The sequence below is a fragment of the Taudactylus pleione genome, unplaced genomic scaffold (assembly GCF_031769625.1).
Source record: "Taudactylus pleione unplaced genomic scaffold, aTauple2 ptg000615l, whole genome shotgun sequence".
Classification (NCBI taxonomy): Eukaryota; Metazoa; Chordata; class Amphibia; order Anura; family Myobatrachidae; genus Taudactylus; species Taudactylus pleione.
In genome coordinates, this window is record NW_028285017.1 from 6,776,652 (window position 1) to 6,800,551 (window position 23,900).

A 23,900-nucleotide genomic window follows, 5' to 3' on the forward strand; every position below is an offset into this window, starting at 1 on the left:
TTGTCATGTTATGAGTAGGCCATATGGGGTATGTTGAAGTTAAGGGATCAGGTTGGTTATCAGTGGACACGTTATTAATATAGTTGTTATTTTGGGTTGCCATCTCCTGAAGGGTGATTACCAACAGACAGAGACTACCTACCTATCAGCTCAGGCATAGACACTGTTCTCTGGAGGGAAGCCAAATAGGTGGGAGCCCATGTACTTCCAACATCTGAAGCTCTCATCTCTCCACATCATCTGTTATAGATGAAAAAAAATTTCATTGGGTTATCTAGCTCCTCTTTCTGTACCCTGCTCACCCTTTTTGGACAGGAAGTCCAGGAAGGATGGTTTGGAAGAAGAAGGCCTAGCAACAGATGGGGATGGTCATTATCAAGACCTGGTCCCCCCAATGGGTGTAATCTGGGAGGTATTGGTTGGCATGCAGGCAGCGGAATAACAAAGGCTTCCATATTGTCTGTGCTTACTGTTCCGTATTTCAGTTTGCGATTCAGGTAGGAATAAAGTCGGCTACAGAACACAGTGACAGAATCACTGGAAGTCTTAGTGCATTCAGGCCAAATATGATCCATGAATTCCCAGACAGATTCCGGACAGATGAATCCTTTGCTTGTAATAATCTTTGGTAATTCCTGGCAAAGGTGGGTATTATAGCCAGACACTTTGAAGGCTGTAACTTTGAACTGCTTTATAGAAAACATGTGAATGAAACTTTTCCACACTGCAGAACATAATGGAGAAATCCCTTGAAGTTCAGCACCTAGAGCATCTTTTTTCATGTTCTCTGAGGCCTCTCCTGACTCTTGTTTACATTTTTGAATAGAACAGTTTTAGAATTTAGGATATCTACTCTATATAGGTTTGTAAATAAATATAGGCTTTAGTTTTTTAGAGCATATAACTTTATAAGCTGTTATGATAACATTTCTGCTATGTTTAAGATTAAAAAAACAACTTTTTTTAACCCAATAAATTAAAAAAGTTTTCATTGCAATATTCATGCAGCCCTTTGACAGACAGAAGCACAGCACCCCTGCGCACCTACGCCGATGACAGTGACAGCCAGGTGTGGCTGACATGCACACAAAAAAAAATTGACAAAAAAAAGACAATATATTTTTATTTTTTTTCAGCTCCAGAACTTGGGCCCAGAGCACAGATTAATCACGACTGGAGTCGGGCAGCACTAGGTTGCAACTTGCGCTGCTGGTTGGATCTTGTGCGGTACTGCAGTTAAGCCTAACACACACGCACACACATAGAAAAATATAAATTACACTTTTATTGACTTTTTTTTTTAGCACGACTGGAGTCGGGCAGCACTAGGTTGCAGCTTGCATTGCTGGCTGGATCTTGCGCGGTACTGCGATTAAGCCTTATACGCACGCACACACACACAGAAAAATATAAAAGACACTTTGATTGATTTTTTTTTTTGACTATATATAAAAAAAATTTTGAGTCCAGAACTTGGGCCCAGATGGACACAGCACCAGCCCAGTTGTATCTGCAGTTCTGCACCAGCCCAGATGGACACAGCAGACAGCAAAGAACCAGCCCAGAATGGATCAGCAGCACCAGCCCAGGACACAGCAGACAGCACAGACAGCCCAGATGGACACAGCAGATAGCACCAGCACCTCTCCCAACCCTACACTCCCCCCCCCCCCCTGTTCAGTCTCCACAGCCGGAATGATATGGCGTCTGTCGAGTTGTCCCTTATATACTACATTGATCATAGAGACGAAAGCTCGCAAACCGCGAGATTTCAGACTCTATAGTTTTGCCTCGGTTTGAGATCCGAGTCAGGCGGGAAAAATCGAGCCTGCTTGGAACCGACTCGGATCTGCTAAATTCGGGTGGGCTCGGATCTCTGAAATCCGAACCCGCTCATCTCTAGTTTCTATGTTCTCAAGACCCACTGCACCATACAATACACAAAGACGAAGATACAGATGTGTCCATATACATCTATTCTCAAATCGTGTTGAATACTGTAACCCTGTTTAGAGTGCCACGGACTATGCATCTTAGCTGCGCCAAAACACTATTCCTAAGTGCCTAGTACACTATAAGCAAAGCAAGACGTAAAATTGAGGAAAGAGTCACACAATGGAGGAAAAAGTATGCAGTCTGTGTAAAGGGGTTAAAAATAGGTGTGATACATTCAAGTGATCTGCGCAGTGCATCAATATGTTTAATCTGTACCAATTACTTTGCTACAAAAGTACCTCTTTCCCACTTCTACACAGAGACACCATCCTTTACCCAATGAAAAGCTTTCAAACATTACTACCCCCTTTTAACTATACCTCCCACACTGAAATCCTTTTCACTCATCACTACTACCTGGCAGCATACCACACCCACTAAAGTCCACTTTAAAATCTAATTTTCACCCACAGATATTCATTCAGAGCTCCATTTAAAGAACAAGTCATTATCCCTCTAGAGGTTATGAGGTTACGACATATTGTTCAGATTTTAATAAGCAACGGTACTGCTGTTTATGACTCTCTACAAATGCCGGCAGAGTTACTGCCAGCTACTCAGCTGAGGATGCCGCGTTGGGGAAGCCACTGCTGGACCTCACTGTACAGGTAAGTTATGTTAACAACAGGTGGCATATTTGTAAGTATCACAGTGATACTAAACAAAATATGCCACCGGTATCGTTGTTAAAGGGAGCCCCAAGACACAGAGGGGGGAGAAGCAAGAGGCAGGAGAGAGGAGCTGGTAAGAATGTAAGACAGAGAGGGACAGGAAAACAGCAAGACAGGATGAGTAGCTAGAGATGGGTATATAGGGGTCCATTTATCATTGTATATTTGTGATTTGATCCCAGAAAACACCCATTTTGGGGAGTTTACCACAAATATTACATTTCCCCCAGATGTACGACAGAGGGACTGCAGCAGATATCTTCGATACATGCTGCGATCCCTCCATTCCCATCGGCAGCCGCATCCCCCATAGGTTTCTATGGTGGATGCGATGCTGTCAGATTTAACAACTTCTGGAATGCGATGCAGATTGGCCCCTGCAGCTAACGCCATCTGTAGATGGCGTTAGCTGCTGTAGCCTATGGGCTACATTCGCATAATTAGCCGGGATAGGGTTCCCCCAGAACCCTCTCCAGCAATGGTGGGCGTGCATGTGTGGTCAGCTCCGGGCACATTGCAGGGACAGGCTCGTTTTGGAGCCCCTGTCCCTGCAAGCGCCGGATAGTACAGTCCAGTGCTATGATCGCATCTTGCAATGCAATCATGGGCGGTAATCTCATGCCCAGATCACACTACAACTGAGATCATTAATAAATGGGCCAGATAGAGACAGAGTAGGGGGACAGAAAAAAAAAGCTACTAAAAAAAAGGGGAGAGAAAAATGGGACACAGGGGCCTATTCATCATCACTTAATTTTTACAAAAGCAGGTGAAAATGCACATTTTTACCTGCAATTGTAAAAATTAAGTTATCGGGCCATTCATCAAGAAGGTAAAGCAGGATCACAGATATCTCCTACTTACCTTCCTCTTGCGGAATTGCCTGCTGTCCCTAAACACTAGTATCACAGATATCTCCTACTTACCTTCCTCTTGCGGAATTGCCTGCTGTCCCTAAACACTAGTATGGGGACAGAATTCATCAAGCTCCAAAAATCTCATATTTTCTGAGCTTGATTGTGGGAGCATTCGCCATCTTCAGATAGCGAATGCTCCTGCTCCGGGCTCGCAACCCGCTCCTTCCCTATGGGAAGGAGGTCCGGGTTGTGAAGAGGAATCCTTTCGGATCCCTTTGCTCCTGTGTGGCTCTTTCCGCCAGGTGTCGGGACTCTTGTGCGCATGCGTTACCAGTAGGTCGCGCATGCGCAGTCCCGTCACAGCTCCGAAAGAGGCAGTGAAAAAGCAGTAAAGCCTCTCGTGGGGACAGCTGATTTCGCATCAATGTTGAATTGCTTCGGCAGCCGCGGTGAGTTAGAATGTTACTTACAGACCCCGGTAATTAACATCATGAATAGGCCCCACAGTGTCAGAGGGAAAAAGAGAAACAGACAGAGGGGGAAGGAGAGAGCAATGAAATAAGGGGATAGAGAGAAGGAGAAAAAAAAGAATGGGATGGGAGGGCTTAAAAGACAGAGAAGGAAGTAGAGAGAAAAAACAACTTATAGTATAAATATGAAATCTACCAGGGAGAAGTTAAATGTGGGTGCACAGTGATAGCAGTTAATATACAGAATGCCCGGAAAACCAATGCCCAAGAGAACAAACAAAAGAGTGCAGGAACTGTGCGTGCTGATATCGTCCACATTCCCTTTAATAATAATATACTCCCCCCAGATAACAATAACATTAATCCTCACCACCCTGACACCCCACACCCACTCCTCCCAAGGGAAGCAGTCGAGAAGCCGACGGATGTAATCCTGACCGCCGACTTCCAGACTGCTTAATCCCAGGAAGGCACTAATGACAGGTGTCGAAATCCCGACGCCTGTCATTAGACCTACGCCGGGAGCCCGACACCTGGCTTACTGGAAGGTAAGCCGAGCGTCGGGCGCGGACAGCCGCGGGGGGGGGGGGTTAGGCTCCTGGGGGGGACTCAGGGTTAGGCACCCCCCTGGGAGGTTAGGGTTATGCACCCCTCCCGGGTGACTTAGGTTTAGGCAGTGGGGAAGGGTGGGGTTAGGTTTAGGCACTTAGAGGGGGGTTAGGGTTAGGCACTTGGAGGGATATTAGGTTTAGGCACCCCTAAGGGAGGGTTACGGGGGTAAAATTAGGTTAGTTAGTACTTACCTTAGGACGGTCGGGATTTCCTCCTCTGTCGGGCTGCTGCTGACGGGATTTGAACCGCCGGCCATGCTGATTCCCCTCCCAATATACTTACCTCACTGTGAAGAGGGCTGACTGCGTCCAGCACACTGACTGCGGAGCTGCAGGGGAGGAAAGACTCACAGACCCAGACAAGCTCGCAGGCCATGGAGAAGAGAGAAAGCAGGATGGAACAGGCACTAGGGGAGGTGACCAGGGTAGGTGAAGTGCAGGGAAATGGTATAGTGGAGAATAGGGTGGGGTTTCACGGATGAAAAATGGGTGGAGCCTCAGAGAGAGTAGAGTTATGCAATATCTATATAGACAGCACTGCAGTAGTGTGGGCAGCGGCCAGCCCTGAGTGACAATCATCACCAAGGGTGGATTGGGCCGCCGGGAAACTGGGCTGGTTCCCTCTGGGCCGGTCCCCTCAGTGGCCGATGGCCAGCCAGCACTTGCCCACCCCCCGCTGCAGCAGCTCCGATCGGGCAGCTCCAAAGTTCTGCAGTGCATGTGCAAACGCTGCTGAGCTGATGGTGGAAAAGCTGCACAGCCGCAGCAACTCCTCCCACAAGCCTTTGCGGAGCCTGTCAGTCACCACTGATGGCTCCGCCTCCGGCCTTTCTGCAGCCCGGCCTGGCTCGCCACCTTCAAGCAGCAGCCTGCACAGCAGCACAGTGATGCCGCGTGACCGAGTCAAGCTGCGGGCAGACAGAGGAGCTGTCTGTACAGTAAGTAAGTGGCGGCGGTGGCTGCACGAGGGGAATGGGGGGGGCAAGGTTAAGAGAACACTGGGGCTGTTGGGAATGAGCCTGACACATGGCTGTGGCACACAGGGGCTGCTGAGACACACATGGGCTGGGGGGAATGAGACTGAGACACACTGGCGCTGACACACACACTGGGGCTGACACACACTGGGGCTAGGGCACACTGGGGCTGGGGGGAATGGGACTGAGACACACACTGGGGCTAGGGCACACTGGGGCTGGGGGGAATGGGACTGAAACACACACTGGGGCTGAGACACACACTGGGGCTACGGCACACTGGTGCTGAGATGCACACTGGGGCTAGGGGAAATGAGGCTGACACACACTGGGGCTGAGACACACTCTGGTGCTGGGGAATGGGGTTGAGACACACACTGGAGCTGGGGGTAATGAGGCTAACACACACTGGGATTGGGGAATGGGACTAAGACACACTGGGGCTGGGGAAATGAGGCTGAGAGCTACAGGTGGGCCTGGGTATGGAGAGGCATATGGGGTCATGGAGAGAGAGATGGAGGCCTGGAGATGTAGAGATACAGAGAGCCTGGAGAACCACATGGGGCCTGAGGATGGAGAGTCGTAAGGGGGTCTGGAGTAACACGGGGGCCTGGAAAGACACAAATTGTTTGATCAGGGAAATTCATGTTTTGCCCTGCACAAAAACTTCTGTTACTATACATTATCTGGTTATGATGATAACATTGGTTATATTTCTACATAAAGAGGCATCTTCCAGACAGTGTGATCTACATGACGAGTGAATACCGGCTGAAGACGCTGCGCAGAGAGGCTCAAATTCTTAAGAATTTCACTGTTGCAGAGAAACCACCATATAGGTAAGAAAGTAGTCTTTCAAACTGATTGGCTTGTACCTAGTTCAGAGAGATGGTGGTCCCCAAAATGATGCATCATTCACCAAGCTTTCTGTTGCCAACCCTGCTACCCTCAGTGGCTTGCAAAAGCCCCTCCAGGCCCTAAGAGGAGGGAGTATCCTGCCCTTCTCCACAGACCCACCCCCTCAACAGACTCGGCCCCATAAGGGCTGCTTCCAGAAATTTCCCGGGCTGATTTTCCATCCCAATCCACCCCTGATCATCACAAACAGCCACATAACCTACTCAGGTACAATATGCGCTGCTGGACTCTGGAGATACACTGAACTGTAAGCCCTGCCCACTTCCGTAAGGGGGATCCCACCGGGGAAAACCTTGAATCACCAGTGGCCCAGTCCGAGACTGCACAGGCCCATCGAAAGAAATATTAAAATTAGGGGTGTGCACCGGCCACTTTTCGTGTTTTGTGTTTTGGATCTGGATCTTTCTTCGTGTTTTGGATCTGGATTGGTTTTGCCAAAACCACCCTTCCGTGTTTTGGGTTCTGGGTTTTGTGTTTTGGATCTGTATTTTTTTTTTAAAAAAAGCATAAAAACAGCTAAAATCACAGAATTTGTAGGTTTTTCTGCTCCTATGCTATTATTAACCTCAATAACCTTAATTTCCACTCATTTCCAGTCTATTCTGAACACCTCACAATAGTGTTTTTATGTCCAAAAGGTTGCACCGAGGTAGCTGGATGACTATGCTAAGCGACATGAGTGGGCGGCACAAACACGTGACCCATCTAGGCGTGATACTGCAGTGGCAGACAGGATGGCAGTTTGAAAAACTAGGCCCCAAACTGTACATAATGCAAAGAAAAAAAAGAGGTGCAAGATGGAATTGTCCTTGGGCCCTCCCACCCACCCTTATGTTGTATAAACAGGACATGCACACTTTAACAAACCAATCATTTCAGCGCCAGGGTCTGCCACACAACTGTGGCTGAAATGATTGGTTCGTTTGGGCCCCCACAAAACAAGCTGGCAATTAATCTGTCCCTGCACAAACTGGCTCTACGGAGGCAAGATGTCATCCTCATCCTCCTCATCCACCGATTCCTCACCCTCTTCAGTGTTGTGTAAATCCTCATCCTCACAGAGTATTAACTCGTCCCCACTGGAATCCACCACCACAGGTCCCTCTGTACGTTCTGGAGGCTGGTCTCCCTGGAAGAGCTGATAATTCATTTTGATGAACATCATCTTCTCCACATTCTGTGGAAGCAACCTCCTATGCCTTTCGCTGACAAGGTTCCCGGCTGCACTAAACACTCTTTCGGAGTACACACTGGAGGGGGGGCAACTCAGGTAAAATAGAGCCAGTATGTACAGGGGCCTCCAAATTGCCTCTTTTTCCTGCCAGTACAGGTACGGACTGTCTGACATGCCTACTTGGATGCTGTCACCGATGTAATCCTCCACCATTCTGTCAATGGTGACAGTATCATATGCAGTGACAGTAGACATGTCAGAAATTGTTGCCAGGTCCTTCAGTCCGGACCAGATGTCCAAACTTGGTCCTGCCTGCCCTGCATCACCGCCAGCGGATTGCTTAGGATACCTAAGTTTTTTCCTGGCAGCCCCAGTTGAGGGAGAAAATTAAGAAGGAGCTGTTGACGTGTCACGTTCTGCTTCAGCTGACAGTGTTTTCACCAGCAGGTCTTTGTACCTCTGCAGGCTTGTGTCAGCCGGAAAGAGAGACACCACATAGGCTTTAAACCTAGGATCGAGCACGGTGGCCAAAATGTAGTGGTCTGATTTCAACAGATTGACCACCCTGGAATCCTGGCAAAGCGAATGAAGGGCTTCATCCACAAGTCCCACATGCCGAGCGGAATCGCTCTGTCTTAGCTCCTCCTTCACTTTCTCCAGCTGCTTCTGCAAAAGCCTGATGAGGGGAATGACCTGACTCAAGCTGGCAGTGTCTGAACTGACTTCACGTGTGGCAAGTTCGAAGGGCTGGAGAACCTTGCACAACACGGAAATCATTCTCCACTGCGCTTGAGTCAGGTGCATACCCCCTCCTTTGCCTATGTCATAGGAGGATGTATAGGCTTGTATGGCCTTTTGCTGCTCCTCCATCCTCTGAAGCATATAGAGGGTTGAGTTCCACCACGTCACAACCTCTTGCTTCAGGTGATGGCGGGACAGGTTCAAGAGTGTTTGCTGGCGCTCCAGTCTTCGGCACGCAGTCACTGAATGGCGAAAGTGGCCAGAAATTTTTCGGGCCACCCAAAGCGTCTCCTGCACACCCCTGTCGCTTTTCAAAAAATTCTGCACCACCAAGTTTATTGTGTGAGCAAAACATGGGACGTGCTGGAATTTGCCCAGATGTAATGCCCGCACAATATTGGTGGCGTTGTCAGATATCACAAATCCCCAGGAGAGTCTAAGTGGGGAAAGCCACTGGGCGATGATTTCCCTCAGTTTCTTTAAGTTGTTGTCGGCGGTGTGCCTCTTACTGAAACCGGTGATACACAGCGTAGCCTGCCTTGGAACGAGCTGGCGTTTCAGAGATGCTGCTACTGGTGATGCTGCTGCTGTTGCTGCGTAAGGTGATACATCTACCCAGTGGGCTGTCACAGTCATATAGTCCTTAGTCTGCCCTGTTCCACTTGTCCACATGTCCGTGGTTAAGTGGACATTGGGTACAACGGCATTTTTCAGGACACTGAGGACACTTTTTCTGACGTTTCTGTACAGTCTCGGTATCGCCTGCCTAGTGAAGTGGAATCTAGACGGGATTTGGAACCGGGGACACACTACCTCCATCAATTGTCTAAATCCCACCGCACTAATGGCGGATACCGGACGCACGTCTAACACCAACATAGCAGTCAAGGCCTCAGTTATCCGTTTTGCTTCAGGATGACTGCTGTCGTACTTCATCCTCCTCGCTAAGGACTGTTGGAGGGTCAATTGTTTAGTAAAAGAAGTGGTGTTCCTACTTCCTCTCTGGGATGATGAACGACTTCCAGCAGCAGCAACAGCAGCAGGAGGCGTAGCAATGCAGGATCCTCCGGAGGAATCCCGGATAGGAGAGTCAGTCATGCCAGTGACATGGCCTGCAGGACTACTTCCGATCCTGACTAATAAGGAAATTGACGAGGAGGGAGTTGACGGTGTGGTTTGCAGGCGCTTGGAAACAACAGGACAACGGGATTTAGGTGTCCCTGGACTGCTTACGGTCTTAGCCAAAGTTTCTGAACTTGACAGTAACTTATTATGAACACGCTGCAGGTGCCGTATAAGGGAGGATGTTCCTAGGTGGTTAACGTCCCTACCCCTACTTATTCCACCTTTACATATGGTACATATGGCAAGACAGTTGTTGTCCGGATTTGGATAGAAATATTGCCAGACCAAAGAGGTGAATGTTTGGTCTTCTGCCCAGGCATGACCGTGATGGGCTTTTTCATCCCACGGACAACAACTGTCTCCCCTGGAGCCTGATTTAAACAAACCACATCACCATCAGAATCCTCCTCGCCAACTTCCTCTTCAGCGCCAGCTTCACCAGTATCCTCATCCTGTTGTACTTCAACAGTGACATCTTCAATTTGCATATCAGCAAGTGGACTGTGGGTGCTCCTTTCAGCACTTGCAGGGGGTGTGCAAATGGTGGAAAGAGCCACCTCTTCCCGTCTAGTGCTGGGAAGGTCAGGCATCGCAACCACCACCACACTTGGACTCTCCTTGGGGATTTGTGATATCTTCTTAGAAAGCACAGTTCTTCGCTGTGCTTTTGCCAGCTTAACTCTTTTGATTTTTTTAGTGGGAGGAGGGCTTCCATCGTCATGTGAAGCTGAACCACTAGTCATGAACATACTAGGGATCGACCATAGCCGTTCCTTGCCACTCCGTGTCGTAAATGGCATATTGGCAAGTTTACGTTTCTCTTCAGATGATTTAAATGTTTTTTTCAAGGTCATTTTCCTGAACTTTGTCATTTGGGATTGTATGTGCCCTCTACTATGACATTGGGCATCGGCCTTGGCAGACGACGTTGATGGCATGTTATCGTCTATGTCATGACTAGTGGCAGCAGCTTCAGCACTAGGAGGAAGTGGTTCTTGATCTTTCTCTATTTTATTTTTATCGGAGAAAGTTTGGTCCTCCATTTATGTTATATCGATTTGATATATACGTGTGGCTAAACACAGAAAATATTTTTTTATTTTTGCTGGAGAGTAGTGCACTTTGTGTTTTACACCACCCTTTAAGAAATGAGCCAGCCGGCTCTTTACTTATGGGACAAAGGCGCACGCTTGGCGCTGCTCCTTTGTTGATGCACGTGCGGCTACTGCGCACACAATTCACAAACACAGAAAAAATATTTTGTTATTTGGTTTGGAGTGTACTTTGGGGGTTACAGCACCCTTTAACGGTCAAGCCAGCCGGCCCTTTACTTATGACACAGGCGCACGCTTGGCACTACTTTGTTGATGCACGTGCGTCTACTGCGCACACAATTCACAAACACAGAAAATATATATTTTTTTGGTTTGGACTGGAGTGTACTTTGGGGGATACAGCACCCTTTAACGGTCAAGCCAGCTGGCCCTTTACTTATGACACAGGCGCACGCTTGGCACTACTTTGTTGATGCACGTGCGGCTACTGCGCACACAATTCACAAACACAGAAAATATTTTTTTTTTTGGTTTGAACTGGAGTGTACTTTGGGGGTTACAGCACCCTTTAACGGTCAAGCCAGCCGGCCCTTTACTTATGACACAGGCGCACGCTTGGCACTACTTTGTTGATGCACGTGCGGCTACTGCGCACACAATTCACAAACACAGAAAATATTATTTTTTTTGGTTTGGACTGGAGTGTACTTTGGGGGTTACAGCACCCTTTAACAGTCAAGCCAGCCGGCCCTTTACTTATGACACAGGCGCACGCTTGGCACAACTTTGTTGATGCACGTGCGGCTACTGCGCACACAATTCACAAACACAGAAAATATTTATTTTTTTGGTTTGGACTGGAGTGTACTTTGGGGGTTACAGCACCCTTTAACGGTCAAGCCAGCCGGCCCTTTACTTATGACACAGGCGCACGCTTGGCACTACTTTGTTGTTGCACGAGCGGCTACTGCGCACACAATTCACAAACACAGAAAAAATATTTTGTTATTTGGTTTGGAGTGTACTTTGGGGGTTACAGCAACCTTTAACAGTCAAGCCAGCCGGCCCTTTACTTATGACACAGGCGCACGCTTGGCACTACTTTGTTGATGCACGTGCGGCTACTTCGCACACAATTCACAAACACAGAAAATATTTCTTTTTTTGGTTTGGACTGGAGTGTACTTTGGGGGTTACAGCACCCTTTAACAGTCAAGCCAGCTGGCCCTTTACTTATGACACAGGCGCACGCTTGGCACTACTTTGTTGATGCACGTGCGGCTACTGCGCACACAATTCACAAACACAGAAAATATTTTTTTTTTTGGTTTGGACTGAGTGTACTTTGGGGGTTACAGCACACTTTAATGGTCAAGCCAGCCGGCCCTTTACTTATGACACAGGCGCACGCTTGGCATTACTTTGTTGATGCACGTGCGGCTACTGCACACACAATTCACAAACACAGAAAAAATATTTTGTTATTTGGTTTGGAGTGTACTTTGGGGGTTACAGCACCCTTTAACTGTCAAGCCAGCCGGCCCTTTACTTATGACACAGGCGCACGCTTGGCACTACTTTGTTGATGCACGTGCGGCTACTGCGCACACAATTCACAAACACAGAAAATATTTTTTTTTTTGGTTTGGACTGGAGTGTACTTTGGGGGTTACAGCACCCTTTAACGGTCAAGGCAGCCGGCCCTTTACTTATGACACAGGCGCACGCTTGGCACTACTTTGTTGATGCACGTGCGGCTACTGCACACACAATTCACAAACACAGAAAATATTTTGTTATTTGGTTTGGAGTGTACTTTGGGGGTTACAGCACCATTTAACGGTCAAGCCAGCCGGCCCTTTACTTATGACACAGGCGCACGCTTGGCACTACTTTGTTGATGCACGTGCGGCTACTGCGCACACAATTCACAAACACAGAAAATATTTTTTTTTTTTGTTTGGACTGAGTGTACTTTGGGGGTTACAGCACCCTTTAATGGTCAAGCCAGCCGGCCCTTTACTTATGACACAGGCACACGCTTGGCACTACTTTGTTGATGCACGTGCGGCTACTGCGCACACAATTCACTAACACAGAAAATATTTTTTTTTTTGGTTTGGACTGGAGTGTACTTTGGGGGTAACAGCACCCTTTAACGGTCAAGCCAGCCGGCCCTTTACTTATGACACAGGCGCACGCTTGGCACTACTTTGTTGATGCACGTGCGGCTACTGCGCACACAATTCACAAACACAGAAAAAATATTTTGTTATTTGGTTTGGAGTGTACTTTGGGGGTTACAGCACCCTTTAACGGTCAAGCCAGCCGGCCCTTTACTTATGACACAGACGCACGCTTGGCACTACTTTGTTGATGCACGTGCGGCTACTGCGCACACAATTCACAAACACAGAAAATATTTATTTTTTTGGTTTGGACTGGAGTGTACTTTGGGGGTTACACCACCCTTTAATGGTCAAGCCAGCTGGCCCTTTACTTATGACACAGGCGCACGCTTGGCACTACTTTGTTGATGCACGTGCAGCTACTGCGCACACAATTCACAAACACAGAAAATATATTATTTTTTGGTTTGGACTGAGTGTACTTTGGGGGTTACAGCACCCTTTAATGGTCAAGCCAGCCGGCCCTTTACTTATGATACAGGCACACGCTTGGCACTACTTTGTTGATGCACGTGCGGCTACTGCGCACACAATTCACAAACACAGAAAATATTATTTTTTTTGGTTTGGACTGGAGTGTACTTTGGGGGTTACAGCACCCTTTAACGGTCAAGCCAGCCGGCCCTTTACTTATGACACAGGCGCACGCTTGGCACTACTTTGTTGATGCACGTGCGGCTACTGCGCACACAATTCACAAACACAGAAAAAATATTTTGTTATTTGGTTTGGAGTGTACTTTGGGGGTTACAGCGCCCTTTAACCGTCAAGCCAGCTGGCCCTTTACTTATGACACAGGCGCACGCTTGGCACTACTTTGTTGATGCACGTGCGGCTACTACGCACACAATTCACAAACACAGAAAATATTTTTTGTTTTGGTTTGGACTGGAGTGTACTTTGGGGGTTACAGCACCCTTTAACGGTCAAGCCAGCCGGCCCTTTACTTATGACACAGGCGCACGCTTGGCACTACTTTGTTGATGCACGTGCGGCTACTGCGCACACAATTCACAAACACAGAAAATATTTTATTTGGTTTGGAGTGTACTTTGGGGGTTACAGCACCCTTTAACGGTCAAGCCAGCCGGCCCTTTACTTATGACACAGGCGCACGCTTGGCACTACTTTGTTGATGCACGTGCGGCTACTGCGCACACAATTCACAAACACAGAAAATATTTTTTTTTTTGGTTTGGACTGGAGTGTACTTTGGGGGTTACAGCACCCTTTAACGGTCAAGCCAGCTGGCCCTTTACTTATGACACAGGCGCACGCTTGGCACTACTTTGTTGATGCACGTGCGGCTACTGTGCACACAATTCACAAACACAGAAAATATTTTTTTTTTTGGTTTGGACTGAGTGTACTTTGGGGGTTACAGCACCCTTTAATGGTCAAGCCAGCCGGCCCTTTACTTATGACACAGGCACACGCTTGGCACTACTTTGTTGATGCACGTGCGGCTACTGCGCACACAATTCACTAACACAGAAAATATTTTTTTTTTTGGTTTGGACTGGAGTGTACTTTGGGGGTTACAGCACCCTTTAACGGTCAAGCCAGCCGGCCCTTTACTTATGACACAGGCGCACGCTTGGCACTACTTTGTTGATGCACGTGCGGCTACTGCGCACACAATTCACAAACACAGAAAAAATATTTTGTTATTTGGTTTGGAGTGTACTTTGGGGGTTACAGCACCCTTTAATGGTCAAGCCAGCCGGCCCTTTTCTTATGACACAGACGCACGCTTGGCACTACTTTGTTGATGCACGTGCGGCTACTGCGCACACAATTCACAAACACAGAAAATATTTTTTTTTTTGGTTTGGACTGGAGTGTACTTTGGGGGTTACACCACCCATTAACGGTAAAGCCAGCTGGCCCTTTACTTATGACACAGGCGCACGCTTGGCACTACTTTGTTGATGCACGTGCGGCTACTGCGCACACAATTCACAAACACAGAAAATATTTTTTTTTTTGGTTTGGACTGAGTGTACTTTGGGGGTTACAGCACCCTTTAATGGTCAAGCCAGCCGGCCCTTTACTTATGACACAGACACACGCTTGGCACTACTTTGTTGATGCACGTGCGGCTACTGCGCACACAATTCACAAACACAGAAAATATTTATTTTTTTGGTTTGGACTGGAGTGTACTTTGGGGGTTACAGCACCCTTTAATGGTCAAGCCAGCCGGCCCTTTACTTATGACACAGACACACGCTTGGCACTACTTTGTTGATGCACGTGCGGCTACTGCGCACACAATTCACAAACACAGAAAATATTTATTTTTTTGGTTTGGACTGGAGTGTACTTTGGGGGTTACAGCACCCTTTAACGGTCAAGCCAGCTGGCCCTTTACTTATGACACAGGCGCACGCTTGGCACTACTTTGTTGATGCACGTGCGGCTACTGCGCACACAATTCACAAACACAGAAAATATTATTTTTTTTGGTTTGGACTGGAGTGTACTTTGGGGGTTACAGCACCCTTTAACGGTCAAGCCAGCCGGCCCTTTACTTATGACACAGGCGCACGCTTGGCACAACTTTGTTGATGCACGTGCGGCTACTGCGCACACAATTCACAAACACAGAAAATATTTATTTTTTTGGTTTGGACTGGAGTGTACTTTGGGGGTTACAGCACCCTTTAACGGTCAAGCCAGCCGGCCCTTTACTTATGACACAGGCGCACGCTTGGCACTACTTTGTTGTTGCACGAGCGTCTACTGCGCACACAATTCACAAACACAGAAAAAATATTTTGTTATTTGGTTTGGAGTGTACTTTGGGGGTTACAGCACCCTTTAACAGTCAAGCCAGCCGGCCCTTTACTTATGACACAGGCGCACGCTTGGCACAACTTTGTTGATGCACGTGCGGCTACTGCGCACACAATTCACAAACACAGAAAATATTTATTTTTTTGGTTTGGACTGGAGTGTACTTTGGGGGTTACAGCACCCTTTAACGGTCAAGCCAGCCGGCCCTTTACTTATGACACAGGCGCACGCTTGGCACTACTTTGTTGTTGCACGAGCGTCTACTGCGCACACAATTCACAAACACAGAAAAAATATTTTGTTATTTGGTTTGGAGTGTACTTTGGGGGTTACAGCACCCTTTAATGGTCAAGCCAGCCGGCCCTTTACTTATGACACAGACACACGCTTGGCACTACTTTGTTGATGCACGTGCGGCTACTGCGCACACAATTCACAAACACAGAAAATATTTATTTTTTTGGTTTGGACTGGAGTGTACTTTGGGGGTTACAGCACCCTTTAACGGTCAAGCCAGCTGGCCCTTTACTTATGACACAGGCGCACGCTTGGCACTACTTTGTTGATGCACGTGCGGCTACTGCGCACACAATTCACAAACACAGAAAATATTATTTTTTTTGGTTTGGACTGGAGTGTACTTTGGGGGTTACAGCACCCTTTAACGGTCAAGCCAGCCGGCCCTTTACTTATGACACAGGCGCACGCTTGGCACTACTTTGTTGATGCACGTGCGGCTACTGCGCACACAATTCACAAACACAGAAAAAATATTTTGTTATTTGGTTTGGAGTGTACTTTGGGGGTTACAGCACCCTTTAACCGTCAAGCCAGCTGGCCCTTTACTTATGACACAGGCGCACGCTTGGCACTACTTTGTTGATGCACGTGCGGCTACTGCGCACACAATTCACAAACACAGAAAATATTTTTTTTTTTGGTTTGGACTGGAGTGTACTTTGGGGGTTACAGCACCCTTTAACGGTCAAGCCAGCCGGCCCTTTACTTATGACACAGGCGCACGCTTGGCACTACTTTGTTGATGCACGTGCGGCTACTGCGCACACAATTCACAAACACAGAAAAAATATTTTGTTATTTGGTTTGGAGTGTACTTTGGGGGTTACAGCACCCTTTAACCGTCAAGCCAGCTGGCCCTTTACTTATGACACAGGCGCACGCTTGGCACTACTTTGTTGATGCACGTGCGGCTACTGCGCACACAATTCACAAACACAGAAAATATTTTTTTTTTTGGTTTGGACTGGAGTGTACTTTGGGGGTTACAGCACCCTTTAACGGTCAAGGCAGCCGGCCCTTTACTTATGACACAGGCGCACGCTTGGCACTACTTTGTTGATGCACGTGCGGCTACTGCACACACAATTCACAAACACAGAAAATATTTTGTTATTTGGTTTGGAGTGTACTTTGGGGGTTACAGCACCATTTAACGGTCAAGCCAGCCGGCCCTTTACTTATGACACAGGCGCACGCTTGGCACTACTTGTTGATGCACGTGCGGCTACTGCACACACAATTCACAAACACAGAAAATATTTTTTTTTTTTGTTTGGACTGAGTGTACTTTGGGGGTTACAGCACCCTTTAATGGTCAAGCCAGCCGGCCCTTTACTTATGACACAGGCACACGCTTGGCACTACTTTGTTGATGCACGTGCGGCTACTGCGCACACAATTCACTAACACAGAAAATATTTTTTTTTTTGGTTTGGACTGGAGTGTACTTTGGGGGTAACAGCACCCTTTAACGGTCAAGCCAGCCGGCCCTTTACTTATGACACAGGCGCACGCTTGGCACTACTTTGTTGATGCACGTGCGGCTACTGCGCACACAATTCACAAACACAGAAAAAATATTTTGTTATTTGGTTTGGAGTGTACTTTGGGGGTTACAGCACCCTTTAACGGTCAAGCCAGCCGGCCCTTTACTTATGACACAGACGCACGCTTGGCACTACTTTGTTGATGCACGTGCGGCTACTGCGCACACAATTCACAAACACAGAAAATATTTATTTTTTTGGTTTGGACTGGAGTGTACTTTGGGGGTTACACCACCCTTTAACGGTCAAGCCAGCTGGCCCTTTACTTATGACACAGGCGCACGCTTGGCACTACTTTGTTGATGCACGTGCAGCTACTGCGCACACAATTCACAAACACAGAAAATATTTTTTTTTTTGGTTTGGACTGAGTGTACTTTGGGGGTTACAGCACCCTTTAATGGTCAAGCCAGCCGGCCCTTTACTTATGATACAGGCACACGCTTGGCACTACTTTGTTGATGCACGTGCGGCTACTGCGCACACAATTCACAAACACAGAAAATATTATTTTTTTTGGTTTGGACTGGAGTGTACTTTGGGGGTTACAGCACCCTTTAACGGTCAAGCCAGCCGGCCCTTTACTTATGACACAGGCGCACGCTTGGCACTACTTTGTTGATGCACGTGCGGCTACTGTGCACACAATTCACAAACACAGAAAAAATATTTTCTTATTTGGTTTGGAGTGTACTTTGGGGGTTACAGCGCCCTTTAACCGTCAAGCCAGCTGGCCCTTTACTTATGACACAGGCGCACGCTTGACACTACTTTGTTGATGCACGTGCGGCTACTACGCACACAATTCACAAACACAGAAAATATTTTTTGTTTTGGTTTGGACTGGAGTGTACTTTGGGGGTTACAGCACCCTTTAACGGTCAAGCCAGCCGGCCCTTTACTTATGACACAGGCGCACGCTTGGCACTACTTTGTTGATGCACGTGCGGCTACTGCGCACACAATTCACAAACACAGAAAATATTTTATTTGGTTTGGAGTGTACTTTGGGGGTTACAGCACCCTTTAACGGTCAAGCCAGCCGGCCCTTTACTTATGACACAGACGCACGCTTGGCACTACTTTGTTGATGCACGTGCGGCTACTGCGCACACAATTCACAAACACAGAAAATATTTTTTTTTTTGGTTTGGACTGGAGTGTACTTTGGGGGTTACACCACCCATTAACGGTAAAGCCAGCTGGCCCTTTACTTATGACACAGGCGCACGCTTGGCACTACTTTGTTGATGCACGTGCGGCTACTGCGCACACAATTCACAAACACAGAAAATATTTTTTTTTTTGGTTTGGACTGAGTGTACTTTGGGGGTTACAGCACCCTTTAATGGTCAAGCCAGCCGGTCCTTTACTTATGACACAGACACACGCTTGGCACTACTTTGTTGATGCACGTGCGGCTACTGCGCACACAATTCACAAACACAGAAAAAATATTTTGTTATTTGGTTTGCAGTGTACTTTGGGGGTTACAGCACCCTTTAACGGTCAAGCCAGCCGGCCCTTTACTTATGACACAGGCGCACGCTTGGCACTACTTTGTTGATGCACGTGCGGCTACTGCGCACACAATTCACAAACACAGAAAATATATATTTTTTTGGTTTGGACTGGAGTGTACTTTGGGGGTTACAGCACCCTTTAACGGTCAAGCCAGCCGGCCCTTTACTTATGACACAGGCGCACGCTTGGCACTACTTTGTTGATGCACGTGCGGCTACTGCGCACATAATTCACAAACACAGAAAATATTTATTTTTTTGGTTTGGACTGGAGTGTACTTTGGGGGTTACAGCACCCTTTAACGGTCAAGCCAGCTGGCCCTTTACTTATGACACAGGCGCACGCTTGGCACTACTTTGTTGATGCACGTGCGGCTACTGCGCACACAATTCACAAACACAGAAAATATTATTTTTTTTGGTTTGGACTGGAGTGTACTTTGGGGGTTACAGCACCCTTTAACGGTCAAGCCAGCCGGCCCTTTACTTATGACACAGGCGCACGCTTGGCACAACTTTGTTGATGCACGTGCGGCTACTGCGCACACAATTCACAAACACAGAAAATATTTATTTTTTTGGTTTGGACTGGAGTGTACTTTGGGGGTGACAGCACCCTTTAACGGTCAAGCCAGCCGGCCCTTTACTTATGACACAGGCGCACGCTTGGCACTACTTTGTTGTTGCACGAGCGTCTACTGCGCACACAATTCACAAACACAGAAAAAATATTTTGTTATTTGGTTTGGAGTGTACTTTGGGGGTTACAGCACCCTTTAACAGTCAAGCCAGCCGGCCCTTTACTTATGACACAGGCGCACGCTTGGCACTACTTTGTTGATGCACGTGCGGCTACTTCGCACACAATTCACAAACACAGAAAATATTTATTTTTTTGGTTTGGACTGGAGTGTACTTTGGGGGTTACAGCACCCTTTAACAGTCAAGCCAGCTGGCCCTTTACTTATGACACAGGCGCACGCTTGGCACTACTTTGTTGATGCACGTGCGGCTACTGCGCACACAATTCACAAACACAGAAAATATTTTTTTTTTTGGTTTGGACTGAGTGTACTTTGGGGGTTACAGCACACTTTAATGGTCAAGCCAGCCGGCCCTTTACTTATGACACAGGCACACGCTTGGCACTACTTTGTTGATGCACGTGCGGCTACTGCACACACAATTCACAAACACAGAAAATATTTTGTTATTTGGTTTGGAGTGTACTTTGGGGGTTACAGCACCCTTTAACGGTCAATCCAGCTGGCCCTTTACTTATGACACAGGCGCACGCTTGGCACTACTTTGTTGATGCACGTGCGGCTACTGCGCACACAATTCACAAACACAGAAAATATTTATTTTTTTGGTTTGGACTGGAGTGTACTTTGGGGGTTACAGCACCCTTTAACGGTCAAGCCAGCCGGCCCTTTACTTATGACACAGGCGCACGCTTGGCACTACTTTGTTGATGCACGTGCGGCTACTGCGCACACAATTCACAAACACAGAAAAAATATTTTGTTATTTGGTTTGGAGTGTACTTTGGGGGTTACAGCACCCTTTAACCGTCAAGCCAGCTGGCCCTTTACTTATGACACAGGCGCACGCTTGGCACTACTTTGTTGATGCACGTGCGGCTACTGCGCACACAATTCACAAACACAGAAAATATTTTTTTTTTTGGTTTGGACTGGAGTGTACTTTGGGGGTTACAGCACCCTTTAACGGTCAAGCCAGCCGGCCCTTTACTTATGACACAGGCGCACGCTTGGCACTACTTTGTTGATGCACGTGCGGCTACTGCACACACAATTCACAAACACAGAAAATATTTTGTTATTTGGTTTGGAGTGTACTTTGGGGGTTACAGCACCATTTAACGGTCAAGCCAGCCGGCCTTTTACTTATGACACAGGCGCACGCTTGGCACTACTTTGTTGATGCACGTGCGGCTACTGCACACACAATTCACAAACACAGAAAATATTTTTTTTTTTTGTTTGGACTGAGTGTACTTTGGGGGTTACAGCACCCTTTAATGGTCAAGCCAGCCGGCCCTTTACTTATGACACAGGCACACGCTTGGCACTACTTTGTTGATGCACGTGCGGCTACTGCGCACACAATTCACTAACACAGAAAATATTTTTTTTTTTGGTTTGGACTGGAGTGTACTTTGGGGGTAACAGCACGCTTTAACGGTCAAGCCAGCCGGCCCTTTACTTATGACACAGGCGCACGCTTGGCACTACTTTGTTGATGCACGTGCGGCTACTGCGCACACAATTCACAAACACAGAAAAAATATTTTGTTATTTGGTTTGGAGTGTACTTTGGGGGTTACAGCACCCTTTAACGGTCAAGCCAGCCGGCCCTTTACTTATGACACAGACGCACGCTTGGCACTACTTTGTTGATGCACGTGCGGCTACTGCGCACACAATTCACAAACACAGAAAATATTTATTTTTTTGGTTTGGACTGGAGTGTACTTTGGGGGTTACACCACCCTTTAACGGTCAAGCCAGCTGGCCCTTTACTTATGACACAGGCGCACGCTTGGCACTACTTTGTTGATGCACGTGCAGCTACTGCGCACACAATTCACAAACACAGAAAATATTTTTTTTTTTGGTTTGGACTGAGTGTACTTTGGGGGTTACAGCACCCTTTAATGGTCAAGCCAGCCGGCCCTTTACTTATGATACAGGCACACGCTTGGCACTACTTTGTTGATGCACGTGCGGCTACTGCGCACACAATTCACAAACACAGAAAATATTATTTTTTTTGGTTTGGACTGGAGTGTACTTTGGGGGTTACAGCACCCTTTAACGGTCAAGCCAGCCGGCCCTTTACTTATGACACAGGCGCACGCTTGGCACTACTTTGTTGATGCACGTGCAGCTACTGTGCACACAATTCACAAACACAGAAAAAATATTTTGTTATTTGGTTTGGAGTGTACTTTGGGGGTTACAGCGCCCTTTAACCATCAAGCCAGCTGGCCCTTTACTTATGACACAGGCGCACGCTTGGCACTACTTTGTTGATGCACGTGCGGCTACTACGCACACAATTCACAAACACAGAAAATATTTTTTTTTTGGTTTGGACTGGAGTGTACTTTGGGGGTTACAGCACCCTTTAACGGTCAAGCCAGCCGGCCCTTTACTTATGACACAGGCGCACGCTTGGCACTACTTTGTTGATGCACGTGCGGCTACTGCGCACACAATTCACAAACACAGAAAATATTTTATTTGGTTTGGAGTGTACTTTGGGGGTTACAGCACCCTTTAACGGTCAAGCCAGCCGGCCCTTTACTTATGACACAGGCGCACGCTTGGCACTACTTTGTTGATGCACGTGCGGCTACTGCGCACACAATTCACAAACACAGAAAATATTTTTTTTTTTGGTTTGGACTGGAGTGTACTTTGGGGGTTACAGCACCCTTTAACGGTCAAGCCAGCCGGCCCTTTACTTATGACACAGGCGCACGCTTGGCACTACTTTGTTGATGCACGTGCGGCTACTGTGCACACAATTCACAAACACAGAAAATATTTTTTTTTTTGGTTTGGACTGAGTGTACTTTGGGGGTTACAGCACCCTTTAATGGTCAAGCCAGCCGGCCCTTTACTTATGACACAGGCACACGCTTGGCACTACTTTGTTGATGCACGTGCGGCTACTGCGCACACAATTCACTAACACAGAAAATATTTTTTTTTTTGGTTTGGACTGGAGTGTACTTTGGGGGTTACAGCACCCTTTAACGGTCAAGCCAGCCGGCCCTTTACTTATGACACAGGCGCACGCTTGGCACTACTTTGTTGATGCACGTGCGGCTACTGCGCACACAATTCACAAACACAGAAAATATTTTGTTATTTGGTTTGGAGTGTACTTTGGGGGTTACAGCACCCTTTAATGGTCAAGCCAGCCGGCCCTTTACTTATGACACAGACGCACGCTTGGCACTACTTTGTTGATGCACGTGCGGCTACTGCGCACACAATTCACAAACACAGAAAATATTTATTTTTTTGGTTTGGACTGGAGTGTACTTTGGGGGCTACACCACCCTTTAACGGTAAAGCCAGCTGGCCCTTTACTTATGACACAGGCGCACGCTTGGCACTACTTTGTTGATGCACGTGCGGCTACTGCGCACACAATTCACAAACACAGAAAATATTTTTTTTTTTGGTTTGGACTGAGTGTACTTTGGGGGTTACAGCACCCTTTAATGGTCAAGCCAGCCGGCCCTTTACTTATGACACAGACACACGCTTGGCACTACTTTGTTGATGCACGTGCGGCTACTGCGCACACAATTCACAAACACAGAAAATATTTATTTTTTTGGTTTGGACTGGAGTGTACTTTGGGGGTTACAGCACCCTTTAACGGTCAAGCCAGCCGGCCCTTTACTTATGACACAGGCGCACGCTTGGCACTACTTTGTTGATGCACGTGCGGCTACTGCGCACACAATTCACAAACACAGAAAAAATATTTTGTTATTTGGTTTGCAGTGTACTTTGGGGGTTACAGCACCCTTTAACGGTCAAGCCAGCCGGCCCTTTACTTATGACACAGGCGCACGCTTGGCACTACTTTGTTGATGCACGTGCGGCTACTGCGCACACAATTCACAAACACAGAAAATATATATTTTTTTGGTTTGGACTGGAGTGTACTTTGGGGGTTACAGCACCCTTTAACGGTCAAGCCAGCCGGCCCTTTACTTATGACACAGGCGCACGCTTGGCACTACTTTGTTGATGCACGTGCGGCTACTGCGCACACAATTCACAAACACAGAAAAAATATTTTGTTACTTGGTTTGGAGTGTACTTTGGGGGTTACAGCACCCTTTAACGGTCAAGCCAGCCGGCCCTTTACTTATGACACAGGCGCACGCTTGGCACTA